We start from the raw sequence: 13,442 nt of genomic DNA on the forward strand, positions 1-13,442 counted from the left end.
GGAGGGAGCACTTTCTTTTTTTTTAAATTTATTTATTTTTGGCTGCTTTGGTTCTTCGTTGCTGTGCGCGGGCTTTTCTCTAGTTGCGGCGAGTGGGGGCTACTCTTCGTTGCGGCGCTCGGGCTTCTCACTGCGGTGGCTTCTCTTGTTGCGGAGCACGGGCTCTAGGCGCGCGGGCTTCAGTAGTTGCAGCACGTGGGCTCAGTAGTTGTGGCTCGCAGGCTCTAGAGCGCAGGCTCAGCTGTTGTGGCGCACGGGCTGAGTTGCTCTGCGGCACGTGGGATCTTCCCGGACCAGGGCCCGAACCCGTGTCCCCTGCATTGGCAGGTGGATTCTTAACCACTGCGCCACCAGGGAAGCCCTGGAGGGAGCACTTTCTAAGTCAGAACGTGTCTTTCCTTCTGGGCATCCACAGCACCAAGCAGAGCAGACCGAGCAGTCCTTTGCTAGTGGCTCGCATCCTCCGTGGTTGCTGGCATCCAAAGGAAGCCTCTTCAGCACAAACCTGGTAAAACCCCTAGAGCCAGGAAAGCTGTAAAAGCCAGCTCAGCGGGACGACAGTGGTCATCCAAGCTTCCCACTCAGACTGATCCAATACCCACCGTGGAACAGAGAACAGAGTAGTAACAGGGTCCAGAAGCAAGACCACCCCTCCTGGTCTTATCAGAGTCACTCCTGGCAAATGATGTGGGTTCCCAGAACCCTGGACCCATCTGTTCTCAAGTGCAACAATTAATAAACCCATCCAAGTGAAGAAGGGCAAGAGGACAGGAAGGAGAAAACCTTCTGTGCTGAGATTCAGGAGATCTGGGTCTAGCTCTGACACTCACGAACTCTGTGGTTCGAGCCAAGAACTTCCTGTCTCTGAGCCTCAGCGCCCCTCTGGTCACACGTGGATCATAATGCTTACCCCACTCATGAGGACTTAGTGAGATTGCACTATTCGTAATCTACAAATCATGTCTGGTCCCCCAGTTGCTTGTGGACTCCTTGAAGACGTATGGAGATGCTTTCTTCATCTCCATAATCCTTTTACATAAACATAAACAGTTTAGATATATATCAATGGCTTCATAGCTCTTATAAATATAAAATTTTCTTTTAGGATTTTGATCATAATACTCTTCTATGTTAATTAATTAATTAATTCACGATTCTTTTCATTTGGTCAACGATTGATCACTTACTGTGTACCAGGCAATGTGTAGGTTTTTGGCAGATGAAGATGAGAAAAGCCAACACATGCTTCACTATCCTGAGATTAAAGTATTAGTGGGATATAATCATTACACACACACACACACACGTACAAGTACAAATTGAGTTCCAAGAAGGAAAAAGAACAAAACACCAGGAAAAATGGATGAATGTGTTGGGAGGAGGGGCGTGAGTTGGTATGTGGAGAGTGGGCCAGGCAGGCATCTCTGAGGTGGGGGACATCGTAGGGGAGACCCGGAGGCTAAGTAGGAGCCGGCCGAAGAGCGAGGATGGGGGCGGTTGCGGGGAGGTTCCAAGCAAAATTCATTCTAAGGTACGTGTTGGTTTGATCTCACGTGAGGGAGATCAGTTCAGGAACTATCTTTTTTGCTGGCCGTGCAGCACAGCACGCGAGATCTTAGTTCCCCAACCCGGGGTCAAACACGTGCCCCCTGCAGTGGAATTGCGGAGTCTTAACCACTGGACCGCCAGGCAAGTCCCTGGAACTATCTTTCAAGAGAGTTTCGAAGCGTGGGCTCCAAAAGCAATTGTAGAGTCAGGCTCCTGGCCACAGGAGAGCTGGAAGCGGAGGTTTTCGAGTCACTGCACAAGGGCAGTGCATCAATACAACTGATGTCAAGGTCCCCCAGGGGTCCAGGGAGAGGGAGGTCTCCGCCGAGGGTCTTGGGGCATGTGCAGGAGCTGCCAATAACAAAGAGATGCCTGTCCTCGCCCGTCCCCACCTCCACCCTGGCCCAGGGGCACAGCCGCTCGTTTGACCCTTCCTTCTGCCGCATCTGTGTGAAGACTTCCCACTCCAAGCTACTTCAGTGGCAGGAGGTGGCTGGGAACAGCTGGGAACGGTTGTTAGCTTCTGGCAACGTCCTGGAATGTCTTCCTTGTGGATCCTGTGCCCCTGAGCTGCTGGGGCCCCCTGACTTGACCTGAAGTTGAACTTAGCTGAAGGGTCCAGGGCTAGGGCTGCCTCTGTGTCAGCCCCGATAGCAGCATGAAATTGCACAATCTTTCTGAGAAAGCCAGGGCTGCCTTTCTCGCCATTCCTGGGATGGGAAGACTATCAGAGGCTACGGAGTCTGCAAATCCATTCACGTTTTCCAAGGGCAGGATGGTGCACGAGAGAGTGACCAGATAAGACCCTGGCTTTCGTTCACAAACACCCGGAGGAGGTCCCATGTGAGATAGCAACGCTCCTGGTGGGGATGAGGCAGAGAAGGGTGGCTTCAGATAAGATGCTGTTTGAGGAGAATGGCTGTTTTCGAGGGTGGAGGTGCAAAACATCCGTTAATGAGTTTGTCCAAGGGTGAACTTTTCATTCACAGAACTGGTGAATGCGGGAGTTGCAGTAATTCTAGTCTTTTGAAACCTTTTTTGAAGCGTTTTTTTTTAAGCACAAGGAAAAAGAGTCCAAGAGGGGGAAGTGACTTTTCCTAGATCATGCAGCAAGTCAGAGGTAAAGCTCTTTGTAGAATTTGGAACCTCTGACGTGGAATCCACTGCCTTTTCCACTCTGTACAGGGTACTACTTAACCCCTGCATCCCAATACATCCCTCCTGTCATCTCTGCGCACATTTATTTATTCATTGACTAACCCATCCATTGGTTCATGCGTTCCTTTATGTGTTCACACATCAACATTTATTAAGAATACAAAGATGGACATGACAGCGCTTCGAAGAGTAGTCAGTGTGTTGGAGTGGACGCCCACAAGTGCAGGGCAGCGGTACCAGCCAAGCGGCATGGAAGAGGCGGGGGGGGGATTGTCATGGTGAGAATGCAAAAGGTTCCATGGCAAGATGGCTTTTGAGCTGTGCCTTCAAGGAGGAAAAGGATTGCATTTGTTGAAGGAAACAGATACTTTAGCTCTGTACCTCTAGAGGCAGCGTGAAGGATGGGTTGAAGAAGTGAAATGTTGGCCCCCAAAAGATGAGTTATAGCAGTGAATTCATCCAACAAGCCAGCAATGCACACTTCTTGTCTTCAGGGGCCATCCTTGGTGCTGGGCAGTGCGGGGACATCAAGATGAAATGATCCACCCTTTTCCTTGAGCAACATGCCAGCTAGTGAGTAAAAAACCAAGTGTGGGCAAATAAAACGATAAAAGGCAAAACTTAACAGTGACCTAGAGCTTGTGAGCCCGGGGTGTTAGCCGTGCTCTGCCTTTTACCTGTACGGTGTTTCAGCACCTTGGTTTCCTCACCTCCCCAAAACTGAAACTTGACCTGCCTTCCTATCCTAGTGGAAAGGAGAGGGCAGTGTCCAGTTGTGAGCCTGTTTCTAATTAGTTGTGTAACTGTGAGAAGTTATTTAATCACACCGAAGCTCAGTTTCTTACTGACAACATAAAGAGTCGATTCACACATATTTTATATTAGTGTGTATCTGCATATATTTCATGCATTCATGACATACCTAACTTTTTCTTAATGTTCTTCGATATTTGTAGGCTATGCTGCTCACCTGCGAGTTTTTTCAAATTGTTGCAAATCTCCAAAAATGTTTCCAGTATAATCATTGAAAGAAATCCTTGCATAAGTGGACCTGCACAGTTCAAACCCATGATGTTCAAGGGTCCACTGTCTATGAAATTTCCTTATAATAGGAAATGCCCCCATGGATTTCTTACATGGGGAGTCCGGAGGCTCTTGAGGTTGGGCCCTGCGGCCTCTCCTCCGGTCCTTTCTCCTTGTAGTAGGTCGCTGGACAGGCCTTCCTCTGGACCCGTGCATCCTTTCCCAGAGGCGTGCAGAAGGCAACAGGCATGAACACGGCGACAGACTGTCCTTGACTTTCTGGCCCAGAGACAGCTTCAGACATCCTGCCTCATTCCTCTTGGGAGGACCTGTTAGCCTGTGTTGTGGGTCAGAAAATGGGTCCAGTGTGGGTTCAACTCAGCCACAAGCAGCAACGACTGCTGTCCTCAAATTGTTCAGCAAATCCCTCTTGTGCTTTCTTCTCCACCATCCCCATGCCTACTGCTACTTTTCCAGGCTCCTGCAACCTCCCACTTACTTCATGCCTTTGTCACTCTGTGCTTTGCTTCCGCCTCTAGCATCTGACTGACCCTCCTTCCCTCCTTCTGGTCCTCTCCACAGTGAAGGGATCCTTTCTGCTTTGATCTCAGGGTTGCTATGGAAGCGGAAGATGCAGATGACTAGAAGAAGCAAGGAGGGTGCTGCCCCTTTCCTGTCTGCACTTTGTTCTCGTGGGGGTCTTCTCTGCTCTCACGTTGTTTTGTTTTTATAAGGACAATTATTTCATTATAATTTCATTTTTTTTTTTTCTGCAGAAGGATCAAGTGCAAACACTTGCCATTCAAGGCAACGCCCACACTGAATCCAGCTTTTTTCAGCTTGTTCACAAGAAACTCCTTCAAGTATAACATGGTAATTAAGAGTGTGGACTTTCAAGCCAGATGGTGTTCAAATCCTACCTCTGTCACTTACAAGCTGTGTGATCTTGGGCAAGTTATTTAACCTCTCTGGGCCTCTGTAGTCTCATTCATACATTGGGAATGATTATACTTCATACCTCATAGGGTTATTGTGAGGGTTAAATGAGATGATACATGTAAAGCTCTTAGAACTTCACCTAGCATGGTGAGTACTCAATCAATATTACCCATCCCAGAAATCTCCATCCTAACTAAATCCATCTCTCTTAATGGCCTCGTGTGTGCTTTTGACTTTCCTACCTCTGATTTCAGATGCTCTTTTCACCTGCTTGGAATGACCTCTCCTTCCTTTTGCTTGTATACAGAGCCTCCTTGTTGTTCAAAGCCGAGGAAACTTAGGAAAAGGCCTGGACCTAGACAGACCCTCCCTTGCACTCTGGTTTCACAGCTGAGTTACTGCAGGAGATCATTTGGCCTCTGGGTTTAAGCTCCCCACTCTGTGAAGTGGATATATATATATATATATATATATATTTATTGAAGTATAGTTGATTTACAATATTGTGTTAGTTTCAAGTGTACAGCAAAGTGATTCAGTTTTATATATATATATATTTTCAGATTATTCTCCATTATAGGTTATTACAAGCTATTGAATATAGTTCCCTGTGTTATACAGTAAATCCTTGTTGCTTATCTATTTTGTGTATAGTAGTGTGTGTCTGTTAATCCCATACTCCTAATTTATCACTCCCCCTTCTCCCTTTGGTAACCATAAATTTGTTTTCTGTGTCTGTGAGTCTGTTCTGTTTTGTATATAGATTCACTTGTATTATTTTTTAGATTCCACGTATAAGTGGTATCATATTTGTCCTTCTGTGTCTGACTTACTTCACTTAGCGTGATATTCTCTGGGTCCATCCATGTTGCTGCAAATGGCAATATTTCCTTCTTGTTTATGGCTGAGTAATATTCCATTGTATGTCTGTACCACATCTTCTTAAACCAGTCTTCTGTTGATGGGCACCCCAATGTTCCTAGCAGCACTATTTACAATAGCCAAGACGTGGAAGTGGAGATAATTATACAGAGCCGGTGGAGTTGTTGAAAGTACAATCCTCAAACTCTGGCAGGTATTTGGTGCTTAATAAATGATAGATCTTATTAAGCCAACTCTTGCCAGTCCTTCCTGTCTGAACGTCCCCTCTGAACTCTTCTAGTAATTAATGGTTCTAATATTTATCTGGTTAGTCATTGACCGTGTAGACCGTGTAGTACTTTGTGTTACCTTTTTTTTTCCCCCTGCTTGGAACTACTATTGGAATCTTATAACTCTTTAGCTTTTCAGACACACGTAGTATCCTCCTCACTGCCATGGGGGGGTCCTTGAGGGAAGACCCTGCACAGGCATTCCTAACTTGACCGTAGTTTATTGAGCAAACTGCTGTTCCAGGAGCCTCATGCGGGGCTTGAATTTTCCAACACCTCATTGACTTTCCACGGTGGTACCTCGGCCTGGTGCAGCTATGGCTTCAAGGTCCCGGCTCTCTCATAAGTTTTGTGTTTTTTTGCATCTTTACCTTTGCACGGGACACCCTTCCTCCCTAGCTTTGGACCTTCCCAGCTGCCCCATTGACCAGCTGTGAGGCTGAGGCCAGCCCCTGCGTCCGGAGCTGGGACAGAGCAGATAAGGGCTCATTCTCAGAACCAGCTTGGTGATTGTTGGGCGCCTTCCTCTCCTCTCTTTCTTCTCTGTGAAAACATGAGCTTTGCAATTCTGTTCCAAGAAACATTTCAACGGTCCTGTGCCCTGGACGTGGCCTCACCTGAGATAAGGCCTGGCTGTGGGCTCCAGGGAAGGAAAAGGTACAGCAGAGGGGACGATCTGATCAGTGAAGGTTCTTCAGGCAGGGGCACCACCTCTGGCAGCAGTGGCCCGGAGCCTGGGCTGCCTGGGTGCACGTGAAGACCAGGCCCGCCCCCAGAGGAGGGACTGTTGGCACTGCCTGGGCATCCTCTCCTGTCGAGGCAGGTGCCTCCTGAGAGGTGTGGAGGCTTGCAGCTGCAGGAAGCCCTGGGGCCCATGATGGCAGCTCTCCGAGGCCTCAGCCGTGGAGCCATGTGGCTGAGGCTACGGCTCCTGGAGCAGACGGGCCCTGGGTAAAGTCTGATCCAGGTCGTGTCACTCAAGCTCTTTGGACCTCAGTTTCCTGCCTAGAAAAGAAACGTGTCATATCAGTGGTTTAAACATTAAAAAAAAAAAATCAGAATGCTTTTAAGTTTTTTCCAAAAGGGAATCGTGTGCATATTCCAAGTTTATAAAACAGATAAAAGGAGCAGCTCTTTCCTGCCATTCACTGCTACCACATGGCATGTACCCAAGGCACATCTGTGTAAAACTGGCTTCCTCAGACATGATTGAAACCCCGTGGGCTACTTACTCACAGCTGTCTGTTCGAGGTCTCCCAGGCCGCTTCAGTGATTCTCTCTGTCAACAGAGATGACAGAGCGGTGCTTGTGTACAGGGACAGGGGTCAAAATTTTTACCCATTATGACCCAGTCACAAACTGATCAGAAAGGATGCTGGTTAGTGAACTGGTCGGATGTCAGTCATGCTTTTGTGTTAGAATCATATGGGAAGTGCTTTCAAAATACATTCTTTGGGTCCCATTCAGATTCATTTGAATAAAATTGGGGGCCTATTATTTTCATTTATTTTTTTTTTTTTACTTTAAAAATTTTTTATTGAAGTATAGTTGATTTACAATGTTGTGTTAATTGCTGCTGTACAGCAAAATGATTCAGTTTTACATATATATTCTTTTTCATCTTCTTTTTCATTTTGGTTTATCATAGGATATTGAATATAATTCCCTGTGCTCTACAGTAGGACCTTGTAGTTTATCCATTCTATATATAATATTTTGCATCTGCTAATCCCAAACTCCCAACCCATCCCTTCCCCAACCCCCAACGCCTTGGCAACCACAAGTCTGTTCTCTATATCTGTGAGTCTGTTTCTGTTTCCTGGATAAGTTCATTTGTGTCATATTTTAGATTCCACATGTAAGTGATATCATATGGTATTTGTTTTTCTCTTTCTGACTTACTTAATATGAGAATCTCTAGGTCCATCCGTATTGCTGCAAATGGCATAATTTCATTCTTTTTTATGGCTGAGTAATATTCCATTGTATACATGTGCCACATCTTCTTTATCCATTCATCTATCGATGGACATTTAGGTTGCTTCCACGTCTTGGCTATTGTGAATAGTGCTGCAATAAACATTGTGGTGCATGTATCTTTTCGAATTATAGTTTTGTCCGGATATACGTGAGGGCTATTATTTTGAACAATGTCCATAGGAAATAGGTAAATGCACTCCCTCCAACAACCCTAAATCAAAACACTAAAACCTTTATTCTGTCTCTTTGGTCGGGTGAGTGGTGTCCAGTGGGGATGGTTAAAATGAAAAGGGACTTAAGTTAACCCTGAACACAGTCAGGGCAAGAATCCCACCAATGATACCATGAAGCACTTATTCTGGGATGGGTATCATGCTGAACAGTGCATGAAATAGGAATATATTGGTTTCCTAGGGCTGCTTTAACAAATTACCACAAATTTAGTGGCTTAAGAGAAACACTAGAAATTATTTCTCTCACAGGTCTGGAGGCCAGAATCCGAAATCAAGGCGTTGGCAGGGCTGTGCTCTCTCGGAAGGCTCTGGGGGAGAACCTTCACCTCTTTTAGTTTATGAAGACTCCAGGCATTCCTTGGCTGGTGGCTGGATAACTTCATTCTCTACCTTTGTCTTTGTACAGACATCTCCTCTCCTGTATCTTCCCGGTGTCTCTTACAAAGACACTTATCAGTGGATAATCCAGGGGGATCTCATGATCCTTAATTACATCTGCAAAGACTTCTTTTTCAATTAGGATCACACTGGTAGGCGTTGGAAGTGAGGATGTGGACATATCTTTTGAGGGGGAGCCGTCATTCAACCCACTATAAGGTATTATTAACACTGTTGTAGAGATGAGGAAACCTGGGCTCAATGCATGGAGGTAATTTGCCCATGGTCACTCAGCTGATGGGTGGCAGAGCTGGGCTGGGACTCACCCTCGGGCTTGCTTTGTGCACCGTCTACTAAAGAGCATTATGGAACCTCAGAGAATGTAGGACGGTCCTTAGCAATCCGGCTTTCAAGGCTCTGCCTTGCCCACAGAGGGCGCTCAATGTAAGTCTGTTATGGAGGTGGTTATTGATTCTGAGGCCTTGACCTGAGCTGCTGGGGGATGGGGAATTGATCTATCTGCCTCTGTATCCCTAACACAGTGCAGAAAATGTCAGACAAGTGAAATTTAATGCCTATAAGAAGACACTGTGCTCATATGTCCACGTGTCTACAGCTTAGTTAGCGGTAGTGCACAGATGCCATGGAGAAAGGCTGTTTGGGAAGGCATAGCTTCCTCAGATCTGTTCCTTGCCCACAATCTACTTAAGGGACTTCAGATCAGTCACTCTGCCTTGCTTTCCAAGGACGTAAGGTGGGGTTAGTTAGTAATGCTCACTCTTCCTACGGATCTCATAGGGTGTTTCTATGTTTTGTTGATTTGGGGGGGTCCTGTATGAAGGCAGGAGGAAGTAAAAGATAAAATTTCCAAGCCCTTTCAAGCACTAAGGTTTTAGGAAAAAATTTAATTATGTTGTACGCCACCAGATGTAACCACATATTGTAACTGTGAGGGCAACATGAAATAGGGGACAGTCATGCTTTTTTGCTTAGAGCAAGGAACACTGCTTACACTTTGATTGGAAGGATGGAAGTTAGACAACAATCCCTTTGTGATGTTGGGGGATGTATTTCATGGGAAAGGGTCCTGACACTGACTTCTCAGAGGAGAGTTTGGGAACAAGGAGGACGGTGGGGTGTAGAAGCAGGAGTTAAGGGTGATGACACATTTTGACTTAAGGAAGCCTTTCCAAAAGTTACGGCTGTAAAACCTTGCAATGGTTGACTTGGGAATATGAGACAGCCTCGGAATCAACAAAACGGGGGCCAGATCCTTAACTCTCATCTGTGGATTTGGAGGGCTTCCTGCCTGGTAGAGGGATGAGAAGCCTCTATCTATCCAACTTGTTTAGAGCTTGTGCTTTGGAGTCAGACAGACCTGGGTAAAGTTCCTCCATTATCATTTACCAATTATTGACTTTGTACAAGTTACTTAACCATCTCAGGTTCCTTGACTGTAATAGCAATACTAGTATCCACTCCTTGACGTTGAGTGTGAGATCAGATGGGTCAAGGCAGGAAAAACACTTAGAACAGTGCTTGGCACCCAGTAAGCATTTAGAGGTTCTGACACATATATGGGAAACCCTGTCGTCCTCGTTTATGCGGTGTGGACAGTTTGGAAAAGCTCCAGGTTGGGGCAGGAGAGTCCTTGTGTGGTTAAAGGACAAATGCTTTGGGACTTCCCTGGTGGCACAGTGGTTAAGAATCCGCCTGCCAATGCAGGGGACATGGGTTCGAGCCCTGGTCCGGGAAGATCCCACATGCCGCGGAGCAACTAAGCCCGTGCGCCACAACTACTGAGCCCGCGTGCCTACAGCCCATGCTCCGCATCAAGAGAAGCCACTGCAATGAGAAGCCCATGAACCGCAATGAAGAGTAGCCCCCACTCGCCACAACTAGAGAAAGCCCGCGCACAGCAACGAAGACCTAACACAGCCAAAAATAAATAAAATTAAATCTTTAAAAAAAAAAAACAAGGACAAATGCTTTCTGTGTTTCAAGATGCAGGCACGTTGAAGCTTGGTATTTTTGTTTATCAAAAACTGTAAGTCAAGGCAAGGCTTGGTGGAGCACCAGAAGGTCGTCGTTTTCTGAGACTGTGGCTCTCAGGCAGGGTGTTGGAATGCCCCTGCTCCCCGGGACTTCCTTCTGCTGTTTTGGTGACTGCCACAGACAGGCCAGCTCCCAGGCATCTGAAACACCACTCAGAAGGCAGGAATTTGCAGTCCGTTCCAAGCGGGAAGTGACTTTCATGTGATGGGGCCACCCTGCTCTGTGACTCTGTAACTAATTCTCCCAGTTCTGGCAATTCTCCAAATTCCTGGGACGTGATCAAGTGACCAAACGACTTCAGGTCAGAATCAGGAGAAGGCTGTATCTGGAATCTAGTGTGAGAGCGTGCGAAAAACGCGAGCCCCAAGTTTCTTTATGATTTTCCGTATTCTTTCCAGGCAGCTCTTTTAAGGGAAAGAATATACAACCCTCAAAGTGGAAAGAAATTAAGTTTAGGTTAAAAAAAAAAAAAAATCAGAGGTGCAACTCGATGACCAAAGAGGTCACTATGAATGGCACATGTTCATTTTTTTGGAACCCAAATCAATGGAAATGAACTGAATTGCCTTCAGTACGTTTCTGTGAGTGAGTTTGGAACACTTATCGCTCTAAAGGTGACCTTATAAGAGGAATACTGCCGTGTGAATCCCAACCCTGGCTTCTAGCACTAGTTGGGCCTCTAACTCACTGTGAAACTGTGAGCAAACCTCCTAACTTCTCAGGAAGTCAGTTTCCCTATTTCTAAAATTAGTTGGCTTCAGAGTTTCCTTCCCTATTTAAAATTCTTTGTTGTATTTTCAAGTGTTAGATGAATTCACCCTTGATAGATCCATTACAGAATTCGTAAGGATCTCTGATGTTTGCAGAGTGCCTCATTGTTTCATTTGTTGTTGAGAAGCTTCCGAGCGTGGCAGGAAGGTTTTGTTACCCCAGCGTACAGATTAGGAAACTGAGGCTCAGGTCAGCTGAGTGTCAAGGCCAGGACTTTCTGGCTGGTGATCAGAGAAGGTGAGACGAAACCTCAGATCTCCTGATATCTAGTCCAGATATGAGTTCTTCCCAATCTTGCCACCTAAATTGTTGACAGAGCAAGAAACCATGTCTAACCATGGCTGGTCTCTGCCAGAGACCGAATCCTGCTCCGCTTGCTTTTCTGAATAGTGTTATCAGCCACCTCAGGCGGTTCTTCTAAGGTTCCCGTTTGGAGTCCAGTTTACAGTCAAACGCGCTCCATGTTAAAAATGCAGAGTTCCAACGTGGGTCTTATAACCAGGCATGCGAAGGCACCAAGGGAATGGTAGGAGGGGTCTAGGTTGGAAGCGAGGCGGGTGGGCATCTCTTTTCCACCAGTAACTGGCTGCTCCTTTACCTTCGTTTTTCCATCTTTAAAATGGGTCATATCGTATCCAATGTTTAGGACACTCGTACAGGAGTTCTCTTGCTCTCTTCCTCTTAATTATTTGTAAATGGAATATTTGACATTCATTACAAATGATGCCATATAGGGACATGGAATGCTAGAAAGATGGTTGTCATATGTTGCTATGGGAAACAAACAATACAGAGTAGTATGTTTTGTATGAACTCTTTTTGTGTAAAAATGTAAAATAAAGTATACAATGAAGAGAGAAGGATCATCCCCCGTGGGCCAGTTATGGTTTTCCTTAAACGTATAAGTTGACTGTATGTTATGTGTTAATTCTTTTTTTTTTTTTTTTAAAGTTTCTTCTTTTAAAGGTGTGCAGGTGAGGATTCTATTTGGGAAAACAATTGGATAACCAGTTTACTTCCAGGGGGTGGTTGAATAAGACCGATTCCCCCAAATTTTCAAAGCAAATTGTGTTCTTCCCAGTAATTGCTGCTTAACCCTCTTTTTGTTCAAGACTGGCACTTCCAGCTGCCCGGGGGTCAGTGGGATTGAGGATGCCACTGCCAAGCGCCGTTGGGCCTCTGGGCACCACATCTGCTGCTTGCCTTTGCCAAACAGCTGTGTTCTGAGCAAGCAGCGTGATGACACTCACCTGCAGGAAATGGGGGTCGTGCGCTTGGTCTGCAGGCCGGGGGACAAAGAGCGGACGGTCCCACCCCAGCAGGTGGGCCGGCCAATCGCAAAAGGGCTGGAGCAACGCAGAAAGAATGTCTGTTGCTCTTAGCAATGAGCGAGGGCGCCCCAGCTGTTGGACAAGACCGTGGGCAGGATACTGTTGCAATTTGGCCAAGAACCCACAGTCCCTGGGCTCAGGACTTTCAACACAGAGGATCCTGAGGGGAGTTTTCCCGTAAGCCCCCTAGTAGGGCTGGAGAGAGACAGAAAGACAGAGCGAGAAAACCGCGCACACACACGCAGAGGCATCGGTTACACGTGTAGAGGCATCAACGTAACACGCAGATTCCCTACTCCGAGGTGTATTTCTGTCACATTTCTCTCAGTCTTTTTTTTTTTTTTTTTGGCCTTGCTGCGTGGCTTGCGGGATCTTAGTTGCCTGACCAGGGATTGAACCTGGGCCCTCGACAGTGAGCGTGCGCAGTCCTAACCACTGGACCGCCAGCGAATTCCCTCTCTCAGCCTTGTCAGGAGCAGAGAGGGGTACCTTTCTTTGCTCTCAGTAAGCAGTGGCTCCAAAATTGGAAAATGAAATAACTATTTCATGCCTGAATGTAATTTTTAAAAAACATTTATTTTGTTGGAGTATAGTTGATGTACAATGTTGTGTTAATTTCTACTGTCCAGCAAAGTGATTCAGTTAATACACACACACACATATATATATACACACTGAATGTAACCTTTATTTTAATTTTTGTATTTAAGTGTATTTCTTTTTATGTATTTTGTTTCATGGAAAGTGACATTGTTTTTCCATTTCTGAAAGTAATGGCGTTCTTTTAAAAGTACACTGATGTAAGTACAATGGGGTCACTTATAATGTTAATAATATTGTTAGAATGTGGAATTGGCAAAAATCTTTCAAGTGAT

The sequence above is a fragment of the Balaenoptera musculus genome, chromosome 17 (assembly GCF_009873245.2).
Source record: "Balaenoptera musculus isolate JJ_BM4_2016_0621 chromosome 17, mBalMus1.pri.v3, whole genome shotgun sequence".
Classification (NCBI taxonomy): Eukaryota; Metazoa; Chordata; class Mammalia; order Artiodactyla; family Balaenopteridae; genus Balaenoptera; species Balaenoptera musculus.